The sequence below is a fragment of the Monopterus albus genome, unplaced genomic scaffold (genome assembly GCF_001952655.1).
Source record: "Monopterus albus unplaced genomic scaffold, M_albus_1.0 scaffold194.1, whole genome shotgun sequence".
In the NCBI taxonomy this organism is placed as follows: domain Eukaryota; kingdom Metazoa; phylum Chordata; class Actinopteri; order Synbranchiformes; family Synbranchidae; genus Monopterus; species Monopterus albus.
The window spans coordinates 289,624-306,800 of NW_018128074.1; the positions used below are offsets into that span (position 1 = coordinate 289,624).

Consider the following 17,177-nt stretch of genomic DNA (forward strand, 5'->3'; position numbering starts at 1 on the left):
TCCTCCTTATGGTCCAGTTTTCTCAGCTCACAAGGTCTTTAAACAGTACTCTCGAAGACTGAAAGACATCTGCCCTGTAGTGTTATGGCAGAGCTTGTCAACATCCACCCACAAAACACGGCGTTGTCTTCCAGTAAAAAAGAAAAACACTGAAATAAAGTTCACTGTTCACTGACAACAATGGTTCTCTTTCCTGTGCTTTGTTTAACTTGTTTTACAGGAATCTTTAAGACTGTAATTGAGAATAAATTACTTCTTTAAGTGTTTGTGCAGAGCGAGACTGAGGTCAGTCAGCGGTTCAACCGAATCATCAATATCCATCCTAAGCCTCGCTGGCCCTGAGAAGAGAGGTGGCGGGTTCTGTTGAAGTGTTGTGGCTAGTTCAAGGATAATCAGGCCTCGAGACCCACACCAATTACACCCAGCTTGATTAAGGACACAACAGGGGCATGTGGGTGGTTGTTGGGGGTTCGCAGGTGCTAATCCCTCAGAGACCTTGAGTTGACTGTGCAAAGACATCACAACAGCTGGGGGCTTTGATGAAAGCTTAAAACCTGCATTCCAAGAGTAAATGTGTAAAATAATTAATCATAGCCACATGCGTGCATAATGGCTGCACATAAAAATCTTTCTCATCATGTACTGCACTTAGAAAACTAAAGCCCCGGAGACCTACTGTTGCTATCTGTTGCTTGTTCTGCTGTGAAAGGAACCACTTTTAAAATGCCTGTTTTTGTTGTTGCTGCTGTTACAGATGACAGAGGGCTCCCTGAAATATGGAAAGATACATGATATTGATTTGCTTTTACTGTATAACATTTATTAAAGAACTGTCGACCGCACTAATGCAGCATAAGTTCTGGATAAATGGAAGTTAGGAGAATTCAATGGGAGATAAAGTACCATTGTGTGTTAGTGCTTTTTCTGAAGGTCAGACCCTTTTATACTGGGGTTTTTTAGAATAAAATAGAGGAGATAGCATTCAGCGTAGATATTACTCATTGATTTTAAAAGGCTAAACCTGGGAGGCTAGGGCCAAATGAAATGATACTGCTTCATCTACAAACAGCCATGTGCCATAATCCAAAAATTATTTGGTGTGAAAAAGGGAGCTTTTAACCTTTATTGTCAAAGCCAACCATCAACCCATCAATCCTTTATTTGTCTCTGTCTATTCTCCCACTCGGAGACATAGAAACACATGCACACACACATTTAGTTTATTGGATTTGGTCTGAGGTCTTACATTTGGCTCAACTGAAAACATAAAGACATGTATAGCACTGCAAAGCTGGATTTAAAGAAGAATGAAAAGGGGGTGGGGATGGGGGTGCTGGGAGCTAGTCCGAAGGTGGAACAGCACAGCAAATGCAACAACCAAGACAGCTTCATTAACTCTCTCTGAATTTATACCATACTATAGTGGATAAGTAACCATCACAGAAGAGTCATTTTTGACTACGATATGTCCTTTAAATCACACATAAACCAAGTCTCTAGAACTGCCTTCTTTCCCCTGCGCAATATTACAAAAATCAGGAGCATCCTGTCTCAAAGTGATGGTGAAAAACTGGTCCATGCATTTGTTACTTCCAGGCTGGACTACTGTAACTCTTTACTATCAGGATGTCCCAATAAAATCTTTCTCATCATGTACTGCACTTAGAAAACTAAAGCCCCGGAGACCTACTGTTGCTATCTGTTGCTTGTTCTGCTGTGAAAGGAACCACTTTTAAAATGCCTGTTTTTGTTGTTGCTGCTGTTACAGATGACAGAGGGCTCCCTGAAATATGGAAAGATACATGATATTGATTTGCTTTTACTGTATAACATTTATTAAAGAACTGTCGACCGCACTAATGCAGCATAAGTTCTGGATAAATGGAAGTTAGGAGAATTCAATGGGAGATAAAGTACCATTGTGTGTTAGTGCTTTTTCTGAAGGTCAGACCCTTTTATACTGGGGTTTTTTAGAATAAAATAGAGGAGATAGCATTCAGCGTAGATATTACTCATTGATTTTAAAAGGCTAAACCTGGGAGGCTAGGGCCAAATGAAATGATACTGCTTCATCTACAAACAGCCATGTGCCATAATCCAAAAATTATTTGGTGTGAAAAAGGGAGCTTTTAACCTTTATTGTCAAAGCCAACCATCAACCCATCAATCCTTTATTTGTCTCTGTCTATTCTCCCACTCGGAGACATAGAAACACATGCACACACACATTTAGTTTATTGGATTTGGTCTGAGGTCTTACATTTGGCTCAACTGAAAACATAAAGACATGTATAGCACTGCAAAGCTGGATTTAAAGAAGAATGAAAAGGGGGTGGGGATGGGGGTGCTGGGAGCTAGTCCGAAGGTGGAACAGCACAGCAAACGCAACAACCAAGACAGCTTCATTAACTCTCTCTGAATTTATACCATACTATAGTGGATAAGTAACCATCACAGTTTTAATATCCCCATGCCAGAGCATACGTAGCCCACCTCCACCTCCGTATTCAAGCTTTAACTCCCCACACCCTCTGTCCACGGCAGGCCTAGTCCCTGGCAGCTCATCAGAAGTAACAGACTGGTAAGAGACAAACTGCCAGGCAGCAAAGAAGGGGAGGAGCAGGTCACGCATATGCCTTCTGACCGCAGGTTGAACTCTGAAGCTGAGCAGCCGTTATGTGTTAAAGCTGACCAAGGAACCATAACTGTGCATTTAAAGTTGTAATAATAGAGTTCAGCGTTTTCTTCCTGACATCAGCAGTCACAGCTGAGGTGTTTGTGGTGGCATTCATGTGGTCAAGACTCTGGAGTTTTCTCTAAGGATTATTCTGTGGTTCTCTGTAGGTGGCGCTCATGTTTGTCCAGTGCGTGGCTCATGTTGTGCAGGCTAGTTTCCTAGTTTTCCCCCTACATATTTAAAGTGACATGGCACCACTGGTGCCAGAGGTAAAGAACACATATGCCGCTGGAAGAAAGTATAAAACACAGTATACAGCATATATACCACAAGGTGAATTGAATATTAATGTAAACAATGTCATAGACAGGATATGAGAGTCAGTTACTGTCGGATTCATAGAAAAGTGTGGGAGGTTGTTATGCAGCGTATCGTTTACCCTCATCCTGATACAGCCACTATTCAACCCACTGCAATCATTTGTCAATGAAGACTCAAATATTCATTCATCAATTACAGGACATACTGCAGAAGTAGTATGCACTGGGCACTGTTGTACATTTGGACATCAGAATTACATACAGTCCCCATGAGCGAAAATACTGATACCTTCTCTCATAAACATGTACAGTATGTGGACACACACCATACAGAACACACACTCCACATTTGCACATATATGCCATTAAATTTCAGCACATGTCCTCAAGGCTGATGGGCAACTGTATGGATTAAAGACAGTGTGGGGCAGTGCGCCAAAAGAAAGGTGGCAGAGGGAGATGAGGCTGTCTCCTAATCTCTGTCTGTCTCTCTGTCTCTCCCTGTGTGTGTGTGTGTTTAAGTAATACAGAGCAGAGGAGCAGAGGGAGGAGCTGCAGGGGGATGTGAGGCAGCAAAGGGAGAAATAATGGAGTGAGGGAATCGACCAGTGAGAAGGGTGAAAAATCCAACCAGTCGATACAGCTAGGAGTGTATCAATTATGTATGGCTTCAATCCTCTTTTTTGGGCAAGGAGAGAAGGGGAATTGGTTAAACTGGATGGGTGTGTTTGTCTTTATGTGTGTGCTCTGACAGTGTTTTTCTATATATCACAGATCACTAAAGCCCTTGCTGCTGACAGTTTTAAATTACTCAAAACACTGTTCAATAACTTACAGTTGTAGTCAGAATTATTCAAGCCCCACTGCAAATTAGGTGCATTGGCAAAATCTACAAACCTTCTGTTGCTTGCAATGAACAAATCGAACAACAACATTTGAAATAGCTCGACACAACTAATGTAACAAGTGGTTTCTCCAAATTCAACACAAAGTGCCACTTTGAATGACTTCTTCAGTCTCAACATTATTCAACCCCTCCATGTAAATTTTGCCAAAACACCTGATTTGAAATGGGGCTTGAATAATTTTGACTGGACCTGTACATCAAAATCAGTGTTCATAAAAATAAAAGCAAGGTGAGACATCACATTTTCAGCTACTTCTCACTCTTTCTCTTCGCATTACTGTATTTTTCACTCTTTTTAAAAACCCTTAATGGCATGCTGTGCCAACCACTTGCACATTAAAATCACATGGTTTTCTTTATTGAATACATGACTTAATAGCTTCACTTAATAGCACAATGTCAAGCACAGCTAATGATAACTCCAGAGCCTTTGCTCCTTTCCAGGTCCCCTGTGCACCATCTTATACAGGTAAAGATGTGATCGGAAACTCCCCGGACCCTTCCTCAGCCCCCTTCTGCCTTTCCTTCCCTCTTATCTCCCCATCTCTTCTCCCACTTGTTTCCCCTCCTGAACCCACTCTTCTCTGCTCCTGTGTTCGCTCTCCTCTGGGGCTTCCAGTCGAGGTGGCCTCTTTGCTCAGTAGTTCAGTCAGAAGGCTAAGAGGAGGAAATTAGATTCATGCTGCCTGACCACTTTGAACTCTCAGGCCCCTTCTACCCTGCTTGCTTACTGGCAACTGGTTTAAAGGCCCACACTGACATTTAAGAGATGGAATCGGGGAGCTGTGAAAGTGTCTAAGTGTTTGTGAATATGTATGTGTGAGTGTGGGTGACCGCTATGAAAAGTGACATGCTGACATAGCATGATGACACATCCTGGTTTAGATGCTAAAATGTGATTCTGACCTTATTATTTTTTCTGACAGTGTAGATGCCTTTCTTGGTAGTTAAAACAGTGCATGTTTGTAATTGTATATCATTTCAGCTGAAGCAATTCTGCAACATACTGCATATGAAGCCTGTTAACTGAGGGTCCCTTGTGTGTAAGGAAGCTGAACGCTGCATTCATACCTAGCAATCTGCCGCCACTCAGCCACTATCAGACGTCAAACTGGGCACTAATACTAAAGATACAGGGTGCCTGAACAGCCAGCATTTAAAAGCCTAATATGACTCATTGTGACATTAGCAGTGGGATGGAAATCTTTATTCACTTCTGGCAAAAAGGCTGAAGTAGTGAAAGAATGGAGTTCAACAGTGCTTAACCTGCAGTAGAGGGAAATCATTAATTCGAGTTTGTTTCTATGAGTGACACTTGCAGACTACATTAACAACCTGTTACTGGTACATACACACTTCAGCAGGTCAGTGCAATGTCACAGTGTTTGGCTACCTACCTGTCTCACTCATTATTATATTTATTTGTGTATTCACTTTCCTGTTCTTGTGCTTTTCTTTCTTTTTTTTTGTACCTACTGTATTTTCCTTCTGTCACTCTGCTGTATCTACACCCACCTGTCTGGACTGCTTGTCTGTGTGACGTTCTTGCTGTTTGTTGCTTCACTGTACCTTTTTGTCTGTCTGTGTACCTCTGGCCTGTCTGTCTTAGTTTAACATGTCTGTGTGTCTCAGCAGGATCCCAGACTGTCAATGCAGCCAGTAATGAGGTGTATGCTTCAGTCAGCATGTGAGGAGTTAATAAGGAAGCGGTAGAGGCCATCACACATCAACAGGCATATTTGTGTGTGTGTGTGTGTGTGTGTGTGTGTGTGTGTGTGTGTACGTATGTGTGTGTTTTTGGGGAGGGTTTGAAGGGAGCCTCCCTGGCACGCTTGCAACTGTCTGTCGACCAACAAGTGTATTGATTTGGAGGAGAAGACAGACAGAAATGAATTCTGAACCACACAGGGACTCCACAGTACATGTCTGCCTGCTAAGTTTTTTTGTGAGTGTGTGCGTGTGTTTGTGCACGTGAACATGTTTGTTCTCTTTGTCTCAGCGTCACTCCAAGTGTCCATGATGTACATACAAATGAAGGGTTTGGTTACACCCCACTACTCTCAGGGCTGTTGCTTGCGCCTAAGTGTAAGCATGTGCATGTGTGTTTGTGTCTAGGTGAATGTTTGTCTGTGTAGATGAGAAAGTGAGACAGACATGGAGGAGGGGCACGGATAACTAGGCTCAGGTGGTGAGGGACACTTCAGCTAATCCCAAACCCGGTGCTCATGCATACATACATGTATATGTGTGTGTCTGTTTATGTGTGAGACTTATATACACTTGTGCATCAGTGACTTCTGTTGTGATACATTAATGAGACGCTATACACGTTATTGAGGCTGAAACATCTCCTTGGACCCTATAGTTGTGCCTGTAATCTATTCCAGTTTGACCCAATAAGTAATACTGTACAGTATATGCAGACAAAGGCTATGAGCAAACATGCTCCTTCAGTGGAGAGAAATTTTTTGATTTGCCTATAAATAACTCTCTGGGGTGAGAAGAAGAAAGAACGATGTGACTTATCTCTGGTGGTGTGTCTAAAAGTGCCTTGGTATCACTGTTTGGCAGTAGAGGAAAAATCAACATAATGAGCCCAAACTGCCTTTGTGTCTCACTCTCTTCGTCTCTCTTTTCTCTCCGCCTTCCGTCTCTTTCTCTCTCTCATCGTACGACTCTCAGACAGCTGCCTCTGTGCAGCCAAATTAACTGCTCCCCAGTTGCTTTTGGAAAATGTGAAATAAATAAACATTTTGCCTCTGAGGTACATAGAGTTTTTGGTTGCACATATGAACTTTAAACAGCTCTGGATGCTGCCTCCAGGCAGAGTGTAGGTAATAGTATTTGTCCTCCACAAATCTGTTGTGTTTTTCCATACCAAATCCTTCACACATCCCCATCCGTCACTCTGTGGCCCTATCTATTACTACCATGTGATCCTTCTGGCTCCAAATATCCGATTTACAAGTCGGCAAGAAGGGTAATATTTCAACCGGCTGTTGGCAGAATCACTGTTTAAATCACTGACCTTATCTAGCCTGGGCTCTTTCTAATATTTTTCCTCAAATATTGCACTGGGAGATATGTTATCCACTGTTGCACATTCATCTTCCTCCTTTAACAGAATGTGTGTCTGCATATGTATGATCAGACAGCAAAATATTTGTCTGTAGGAGCGTGTGTGCGTGTTTCCTAACACATCTGGGGGCAGCTTTGCTGTGCAACATTAAGAGTGACGACAAGCATTTCCCCTAATATTTGTCAGTCCTCTTGAATGTTATCATTTACTCTTTACCAGCATCACAGATCCAGGACCACAAGTTTTCTGAACACAGACTATGAGAGGTAAACAGAGGATCTGGGGCACACATCTGTAAATCACATCTGCAGTACAATTCACAGGTTTCTGTAACGATACATATATATATATATCATTCTTGCTCACAACAAGAGTCCAAAATAGGTTATGACTTATTTTCACATTACAAAACACATTTGCAGTAACACACACATACACAGATGCAGACCAACACACAAACAAACACACACACATACAATGTGCAATACTACATCCATCACTAGAGCTCAGGCTGACAGCTTTGTCAAAGTGAGCCACAGGGGAGAGGAGAATGGCATTGTGGGACGGAGTGCTCCAATCAGACGCTGCACTGACAGGAGAGATGAAAGGGGAAGAAGAAGAGAAGAGAAAGGAGGAAAAGAAGTGGGGAAAATCAGGGAATGTGTTGCAAAACCCCAGCAAATGGAAAGAGAGTATGTGTGTTCTTCCACAAGGAAGAAGAAAGGATTGAGCTGCCATGGGTAGCCCATCAAAACCAGCAGCTCTCCTGCTGTAGCCTGTTTACTAAGACTGGCCTTGTGAAGGACAGACAAAGAGCATATTGCAGCCCTGGCAGCATGACTGCATCTCACAGTAAAACACACACACACAAAAGACCTCCTGAGGGTCTGCCAAACTGCAGTAAATGAACCAAGGCCCTGTTTAGACACACAAAACAACAAATGTACTCAGTGACAAATGCATGTAAGATGCACATGTGTGCACCCACATGCACACACAAACACACATCCCATTAGAAGGCAGCTGGTGGTGAATTGAAGTGAGCTGTCAGGCCTTCTCAGAAGGAAAGCTCAGTCTACAGAGACAGCCTGAGACCTCTAAATAAATACCTTTACCGTGGTGCTATAGGGACCAAGCCTCCTCCTCTCCACTTCAGAGCCTACTACAATACACTTCACCTGGTGATTGCTGCCCCATCTTAACACTAAGCGGGAAGGCGACCGACAAACACAAAAGAAGACAGCGAAAGTGAGAGTGAGAGTGGCAGGGAGACTTGCAGACATGGGCTCCCCCAATTATAGACCAAACATTGTCACTCTATTCACTTTACTCTTTGCCTGGCTCCTGACAAACCCTGTCGCGATTCCTTCAACTGGCACTCATGTTTCTCCCTGACACTCTCTAGGCTCTAATTAGGCTTGTAAATAATTATTGCAATTAAAGCCTACAATTAGGAGGAGTGAAGCACTGCCATTAGTTTCACAATAAATGTCATGAGCATTTTGCATAGGCGCAGGGAGGTAACAGACAAATGCTGTGCCATTACAGAGGCAAACAGACAGTGAGAGTGAAAGAGACAAAAAGGGAGACGGGGGGTATATGAAGGCAGTTGACATACTCACAGCTCTTAATTATAGAGCTGATTATTCTGGCAGGATGGCTCCTGAACTGTTCCTTTGGTTCACATTCACAAAGTGCACACACATACCACACACGAATGTGAACAAAATAGACACCTGCCCATAATAACGCACATACATAAAACCTCACAGAAAAAAGGAAAGAAAACGAAGAGGAATGTTATTCTGAGTTTAGCATTTGAACACAGCAAAATGGTATCGAGTAGCAACTGAAATTGTGGATTACTGGTAGATAAATAGCACTACTTCTAGACAGTGAGAGGCTTTAAATAAATTTATGAGCAGATTTTCCACTCAGCGTGCCTAGAAAGATGATATTCAGTCTAAAACCGGCCCCATCTATTACATGCTTATTTCTAAATATGTGTAATTACTGCTTGGTTTTATGAAACAGTGGCCCATTCCCCCACGCTGGCCATTCAAACATGTCCAGAATTTTCTAAGAATTCCTCGTGATTCAATAATGCAGCAAAAGTACAAAGTGCATGTAAAATTTGGATTTGTTTTATTTTTCCCAGGGGATACATTTGTGGGAACAGCAGTCAGCTGGCTAATGGCAAAACCCCAGAGACTGCTGGCAGACATAGACAGAGGTGTCAGAGAGCCTAAGGATCAGGTATCCTCTTCCTCATTATCTCATATTATGTCAGAGGGCCAGCGAAAGACTCCCGCAGGGGGTTGGGGTTGGAGACAGCCACAGAGTTAAAGCTGGTATTGAGAAGATGTGCAGACACACAAATGTAAACCCAGACAAAATCATAGGGTCTCTCCTGTGGGTCATTCATACTGGACTTGACACTATTCTGTTATTCTATTTGGTGGTGACCATATCACCTGAAACAAAAGACAAGCTTCACAACACCTGTATACTGACAGCTGCACAGTCTACTGAATTCACAGCTTGTACAGTACGTTAGTATGTATTGACCTCTGCTGATATAGCAAGAGATTGTGGTGAAGGTGGGAGGAGACGGGAGGGGGATAGATGGAAGGAGAAGCGGGAGGTAAGACGGGGTTCAGGCTGAGACCGGGGTGCACATGGTTCTATTAATTAACAGCTTGATGGAGGCTGACAGGACGTGTGCTGCTATCAAATAATGAGGTTGGGATTGGCCAGTGGTTCCATGGCACAAAACCTGATTAACACTAATCCTGGCTTAAGTCAATTAACAATGCCTGCTCAGGGATTCATGCAAATGAGGTGCCTTTGTTAGGTGGGCTGGCGCAGGGAGCAAACAGAGCTCGACATTCAGACGTGTAAAACATTGCTAGAACACAGTCAAAAGGGGGAAGGGCACTCATATCGGTCATCATGAGAAAGAACTAACTGGCTAGCACTGGTCAAGCAGATGGACGCTATAAAAACATGATTCACAGAAGGGGCGTCTCTAACTGACCCGCTGAGTGACCCCTCTGGTTTGATGAACAGACTTAGTTAACCCTTGAACTGCCCACAACCTCTGACCTCACAGTGCTGACACACAGCACACACAGAGATAAAGTACACGAGTATTAAACCAAATACATGAAGCATGTATGTCAACATACATGCACAGAAACATTCCAGCACATGTGATTCAGGCAGGGAATGGGGCACACACACAACATAATGTGATTAATGAACTTCTTTGAAAGCACAAAACTTTAGATTCTACAGCTGCCATGTCACATGATACAAACAGATACATGACTAAAAAGTAAACCATTAATCAGCACTGAGATGACTGGTCCCAGTGGAGGCTGGGACTGGAGGCAGAGTTACATGTAGTATGTGGCCCTTGGTCAACATTAAAATATAAAATGAAAATAAAAGAGCAGGCAGGCAATCAAACAAGCCTGTGAGCAACAGACGGACAAACAGGCAGATGTAATAATAAATGCAGACAGTAAAAAGAGTGCTTACTATAATATGAAACTGAAAACATACTTAGAGTAAAGTGCCACCAATCTAGACCTACGTGTGGTGATATCCCATTAAGTACTTTAAACTACACTAGAACACAAACATGCAGATCCAGATACAGTGTGTACCCACAAAAAGCTCCATTTTAAAGGAGCTTGACAAGTGGGACACTGAAGAAGTGGTTTCTTCAGAATGAAAAGCTAAATGGCATCATCAATAACACTGGATGTGTGTATTGACAGGGGAATTTATCCTAATTTGTTCATGTGTCAATAGCAAGCAAAGCTGTCAAGTAAGCAGCAAAGAATCTAGGCCCCAGGTTTCAAGCTGCAGCTCCAGTCCCCCCTTTCCAACTGCAGAGCACCTGTGTAAGGAAGCGGCCGTGCAATTGATTTGCTGGCCTTCACCTCTATGGCTGCCAGAGTGAGCCTGCTGTCATGCTTACATTCCAGATAAAACATGATAGCCAATCTATCAAGGTCCGTTGTCTGATGGATAGCAAGCTGTCCCAGAGATGTTTGTCTGCTGTTGAGATCTGTGGTATGCAGTGGCCACAGTTCCTCTCTAATGATCAGCACCGATGAGGGTTGAATGGGATACAGATGTGTAGTCCACATGCTGGCACATTGCACCATGGTTTTCTCATGCATGATGGAGAACCTTTGCTCAGGTCACGTCTCTCATATAAACACGGATGTAGACTTTCTGGTTGACATTTATTTTCAACTGTACTATGTAAAGCAAACCTCTTTTGACCCCAGTTGAAGGCCTAAGTTAAGAGCAATACATCTTAACTCACATTCATGTGGTGCAAACCACAGGGGAAATACAAAGCATTCAGAAACTTTCGAGAGAAAGACCTCTCTTATACCCAGTGAGATGCAGAAAGACATTTCACATTTGGAAGTAAAAGAGGAGAATATTCAGCATTCTGGTTTTTGAACCTCTGTTGTGTGGAAAAATTGGATTGTGGGGGAAATAAACTTGAGAAGGAGAAAACTGTGGGACTTTACAGAGTTGCTGACTGAATTCAGAACATTCTACTGATTGCTCTTTCATCCTAAAAGCTGCCTCTTGATTGTCCTCTGCAACGGTGAGCAGTTGAGTTATTGCGACTCTTTGCCTGAGTGTCAGTGGTGCACACATTGGGGAAACCCAGGAAGGTAAGGGTCAGTGGTCAACCAGACTGCTCTGGGGGTGGCGCAGGGTTGAAGGACAGAAAGGCAACGCTTATTGAGCTGGTGGTGGTCGCTGGAAACCCCTTTGCTACCCAGCTCTAACAGCAAATTAACAAACAGTAGAAAGGAAATGACCCTGAACAAGTAGACACAAAGCACTAATCTTTTGTTCCTGTGACATCTGGTTTAAATACGTTTGGCCTGAACCCTGGCCAGACTTCTTCCCTCCCCCCCCAGACTACTGTTCCTCTTCTATAAGATGAGGAGGAGAACATCTTTCATTAAGCTCTGTAACAGGTTGTTAAATTAAGAGTTGAGCTTGCAGAGGATGAAAACTATCAGCACAAAGAACATGCACACATGCTTAAGACTTTAAATGAGTGGCCTTGTTGAGGAGGATGTAAATAGTAAACACAGGAAACAATACGCTCTCCACTAACATTACTGATAGTCTGCATGAGCTGTAAACCCACAGTGCACAATGGGAGGCCTGCAAGCTATCATGTGTTCCATGCCCATTAATACACACCAAAGTCCTGCATAATGATGAGCCAGGGGCATGTCAGCTAATCCAAGCCTGGATGAGGTGTAAATGAATCTTATTTCCTGCTGTCGTGATAACCACCGAACCCATTTCCTCCCGGTCTAACAACACCAGCCAAACAAAGGTTCTGGGGAACAAGGGGGAAGGAGGGAGGGGACCCACAGAACTCCTGGGGGAGGAACATGGGGGTGTTTGTAGGGAGAACAGGTTGAGAAGAGGCCTACTACTAAAAAAAAAAGGGGTTTAAAGAGAAGAAAGAATCCATGCATGGATTTCAAATTTCACAGCTGAGCACCTGGAAGAAATTGCCAGGCTTGAAAAAAGAGGTCTTTTCTTTTCTGATAATCTGTGAGTTGTAATGTAGCCGTTCCATACATGGCCCTGACTAAGAGAGGAAGGATGGCGTATGAGAATTGGAGGCTGAGGGGATTTAATGTTTGCTAAAGAGCCAAGAGTGTATTGGAGAGTGACAGCAGCAAATGGCTGAACGCTTCTATAGGCGGGGGGACTGTGCGTCTGTCCATGAAAGACGAGTCTGTTTTACAAGCCAGCTCAGTATCCCTCAGCTGGTCATGCTAGCAAGAATTTCACATGTATCCGTATAAAAAGCTGGTAATTAGAGGGCCTCTATTTCACTGGGAACCCTATTAAGTCTGTTAAAGTCTATTATGTATTCTTGTGTACCACAGTCATAAAACACTGCAGAACCCACTGAGCTCCATTACAAAGTCTACATCTGTCTCTTTTCTTGGGGATTAATTACAACATGACAAAAACATAAACACTTTTATTTATTTATTTTTTATGTGTGCAGTGTTTATCTTTATTAAGGTTTCTAGGCAGAATTAAAGCCTCGCCACAGGTATCACTTCAAAACCCTTTCAGATGTTAAATCCTGATTGTTTCTCCATGAATAATACATTATAGCCTGGGCCCTGCTTACTGGCCGCTGACCAAAGCACCCAACATAATGCAGTCACTGATTCTCAGCTGCACGTGATGAGTGCTAGCCCTACTGCTGGGTGACGGCGGCCATAACTGCACAATACGCCACAAAGGGAATAAAAGGCTTCATAAAAAATTTGATGATGCAGGCCTCAAAAGACGCCATTCGCTGCTGGAATAGTTGTCACCATTTATCCCAGTGCGCTGCATTGTGCTGATAAACTGGCATCAAAGACAACCAGTGCTGCTTAGGACCTTGAGTGGGCCTTAGTGTCAGGCATGGTTCACGAGTATGAGCTCCTGAAAACACGGCACAACACACACAAATGCAGAACATGGTCACAGTGCTAAAGGACAAACTGAGGGCCTTTCGCATTCACACACACACACACACAGATATCCCAAAGAAAAGAAACATGAGCAAGAGCGAAAAGAAGGGAGGGGTGGCTAATGAATGAGAGACAGCGAGAAAGAGACAGACTCCAGTCATTGGGGATGAGGCCAGGCCAAACACTCAGGCAGATCCAGCAAACTGAATTTGCATGAGCTGGCAACAGAACCAGGGGTTTAGCTCTGCTTCAGCTGCCATTCACACATGAAGACTTCTTCTACCTGTTTCAGTACAGCTTCTGCTGCAGTTATTATATCTGTACTGTAGGTACAGTGTATCTTGCTGTCTATACAGTACACCTACAGCTTGTGTGCTTTGTTGAAGCAATGGAAGATGTGGTGTTCACTTTGAAACCTACAGCTTTTCATGCTATATTTAATGCTGTGAGGTGGTTCAGGAATCTAATATATTTCATATGATGCAGAAAAAGGAAAAGTCGAGGACTCCTCTAGGAGGCAGCTCAGCGCGCAATAGCCGTGACCTTTGTCACCCCATCACTGTGTTTGTCAGCAGCACTGATACCCAGCCACATTCCAAAATCACTGGATTATAGGTCCAAATGTAGAAGCAGTCACGCACACATACTGACGCAACATGACTCACACACTTCTGGCAAAAATCCACACAATAGATCTGCACAAACACAGTTGGAGGAATCAGAAGGTTGGTGGTTCAGTTCCCATTCTCCCCAGTCCACATGTGGAAGTGTCCTTGGGCAAGACGGTGAATCCCTAGTCACCCCTGGCAGCCAGGCAGTGACTGACAGCACCATCATCACTAAGAACTTTCCTCACTGGATTATTAAAGTGTAATATATTAAAACTTTTAAATTTAATTCATAGTGATGCAACAAACCTGTTTTTGATGTTTTTTCAATAGAGGCACCATAGTGGATGTATACTGATGTCTAAAGATAAATTTTGAGATGAAAACCTGCTGTTATGTATTTCAGCGCTGTCAGTAATGATACAGCACCCTACAGGAAAGCACACACACACACACACACACACACACACACACTGCTCCTGGAGAAGTGAAAGTCAGTGAGCCAGGTCTTTTCATCAGTTCCACTGCGCTGCCTCGCATTGGGCCAATCTCATCACATCATTAATATGGTGGATGCTATTGTCATTACATCTACAAAACAAATGCACAGTTTAACATGGCAGCACCACGGATCGAATATGAAACAGGGAGCTATTAAATATGTTTGGGGGTGAGTAAATGATGGTATCTGGTGTGGGAGTGTGAGAAAGAAACAAATGAAAACGCGAGAGAGCAGAAAGTTCATTCGCATACTGAAAACTAACTTGGGTTAGGCAGTGAATGTGTCAGACTGAAGAAGATCTATACTTATGCAGTAGGTGTAGGACGGGGAGAGAAAAGGCTATATATAAAGCCACAGAAAGCCTCATGGAGCTTCCATTTGAATACTGAATGGTAGACTGGTGCAGGCACGTGTCTGTAATTGCAGCTTTTTTCTGCGAATGTACATATGATAGCAGGAGCCAGTGCATTCTGTTGGTACCTATGCAAATGAAAGCTGAGGGAGCATGTGCTTCGTGTGTGTGAGTGCCCCTGTGGGTGCCTGTCTGCATGTTTGTGTTTACAAAGGCCTCACACATCCTACGATTCTCAGCTTCGCCACAACACACACAGACAGGTGTGAGGACTGCAGGGAACCAGAGCTCAGATTCTGGAGCACGGCCTCGCTGAGGAACTACTCTCTCCCATTTTGTGTCTTCCTCTCAATCCCTTGTTCAATGTTTGTTTCTCTCTAGCTTTGCCTGTATCCTCTTTTTCCCACTATGCCAAACATAGAGGGCCTCTTTGTTATTCAGAGTAGGAAACTCGAGCCAAATCTGCCCTGGTTTCTGTTCAATATCATCCCTCCTTTGTTCTTGCCGTCTCCTCTCACTGTGCACTTGGCCTCAGACGGCATCAGCCAGACACACGGGAATAAGTGGAGCTCAGACAAGATAGACCTGGTAATGTCCTGGATGTCTGACTCCACGTGTAGCTCAAGGTGACATCTGGGTTAATGCTGATGTAAAGGTCAAATAGATATTTTTCACTGAATGCCAGCTATGAAAGACCTGACTGCTGGGTATTTTACAGTGCTACTAAATTGCTGCAAAATGCAACGTGGTACCCAAGATTATACACTATAAATTCATCAAGCCAGAGGAGAAAAGGGTTAAAACAGAGAGAGTACACTGAATATGATATGCATTGTTATGTGTAGTTCAGTCTAGACGAATGAAACAGGAGCAAGTCCAACCTTTAAGTTTCAAAATATTATGAGATTCAGTTCTAATTTTTTGGATTCTTTTGGTTGCTTTAACTCTCCAGATTTACATATTAACAGATTAAAAAAAATCTGTTGTTGTTGAGTTTTAACAAATGTATGTAAAAAAGGTTGAATGAGTGTGTAGCCACATTAAATCCCAATTCAGTTGTTCTGTCAGGTGTGACTATCGAGTGTTATCCTTGAACATGCAGGGCAACACGCCCAAAGTACTTGAGAGCGATTCAGTGTGAGTGTGTGTGTGTGTGTGTGTGTGTGTGTGTGTGTGTGTGTGTGTCTGCTTCAATCCTGCCCAACCCCTGGAGAGCTAGACAGAAGAGTCGACAAGCTGAATACAAATGACGTTCACCGACATCACTTTTCATTCAGACCAGTTATAAGTTCCACATCAAAAGCTTGTCTCATCCACAGAATAAGTGCAAATAAAGGGTTTAGTAAATATGGGAAACAGACTTTAGGCTGGATACAAATGCTCCTTTACTTGTGGAATTCATGTCATCCCTTGCAACAGAGTCATCATCTCAGATACATGTGCATATATTGTCTTTGTGCATGAATCTATTTAAATTTGTATCCTCGACACATCGATAAATATAACATTAAGCACAAGCTGTATGATGTGGATGTAGGTTACAAATGTTCCAACATTTTTTTAAATAATTGGACATATCATTTGTTCAGATTAGCAGAATTGTGCTCAGCAATAATTGGTTATTATGGTTATTATAGTGATTGCAGGTGAGTGGCTGACTAAAATCGAGCAACTATGTTTTTTTTACAGAGTGGCATGAAACAAATCAAACACAGCACAGTGGTGTGTTAGTCACAGATGCTGAGGGGAAAAACAGCAACTGCCGGATACAGTAAATCTCTTTGGTCCTTTCTTCCTGTCTCTCAGCATTGGACTCTATTATCTAAATATCTCCTTCACACCATATCCACCCACCGCGGTTCCTAACCTTGTAAGCTCTGGCCATCCCGTCAGTGAGTGTGTTAAAAGCAGAGATAAGGGGAGAGGACGGCAATCTATCACCTCACACTGACAGCCTCGCACATCGTCTGTCTCTAGGGTTGCTGCGCTGCCGCGTTCTCTCGCAGCTGCTCCGCCTCTCTTCATCTATTTCCTTCTCCTCTCAACTCTTCACCTGCACGCTGTCCTTGTGTCACCTTCCACCCTTGTTTGCCCTCACCTCTTCTGCTATTGGCTATTTCCCCCCACCCTGCGATGCTGTGTCACTTCATTAGAAGTGTGAAAGGATGACCTAGCACTCTGTCTTTTTACCCC

At 43.2% G+C, this 17,177-nt stretch overlaps 1 protein-coding gene across 1 annotated transcript in view; it reads right to left on the bottom strand.

Moving 5' to 3' along the window:
- plxna2 (plexin A2) overlaps positions 1 to 17,177 on the bottom strand; it is a 160,649-nt gene that overhangs the window by 74,773 nt on the left and 68,699 nt on the right. The gene's annotated exons all lie outside the window — the stretch shown is intronic.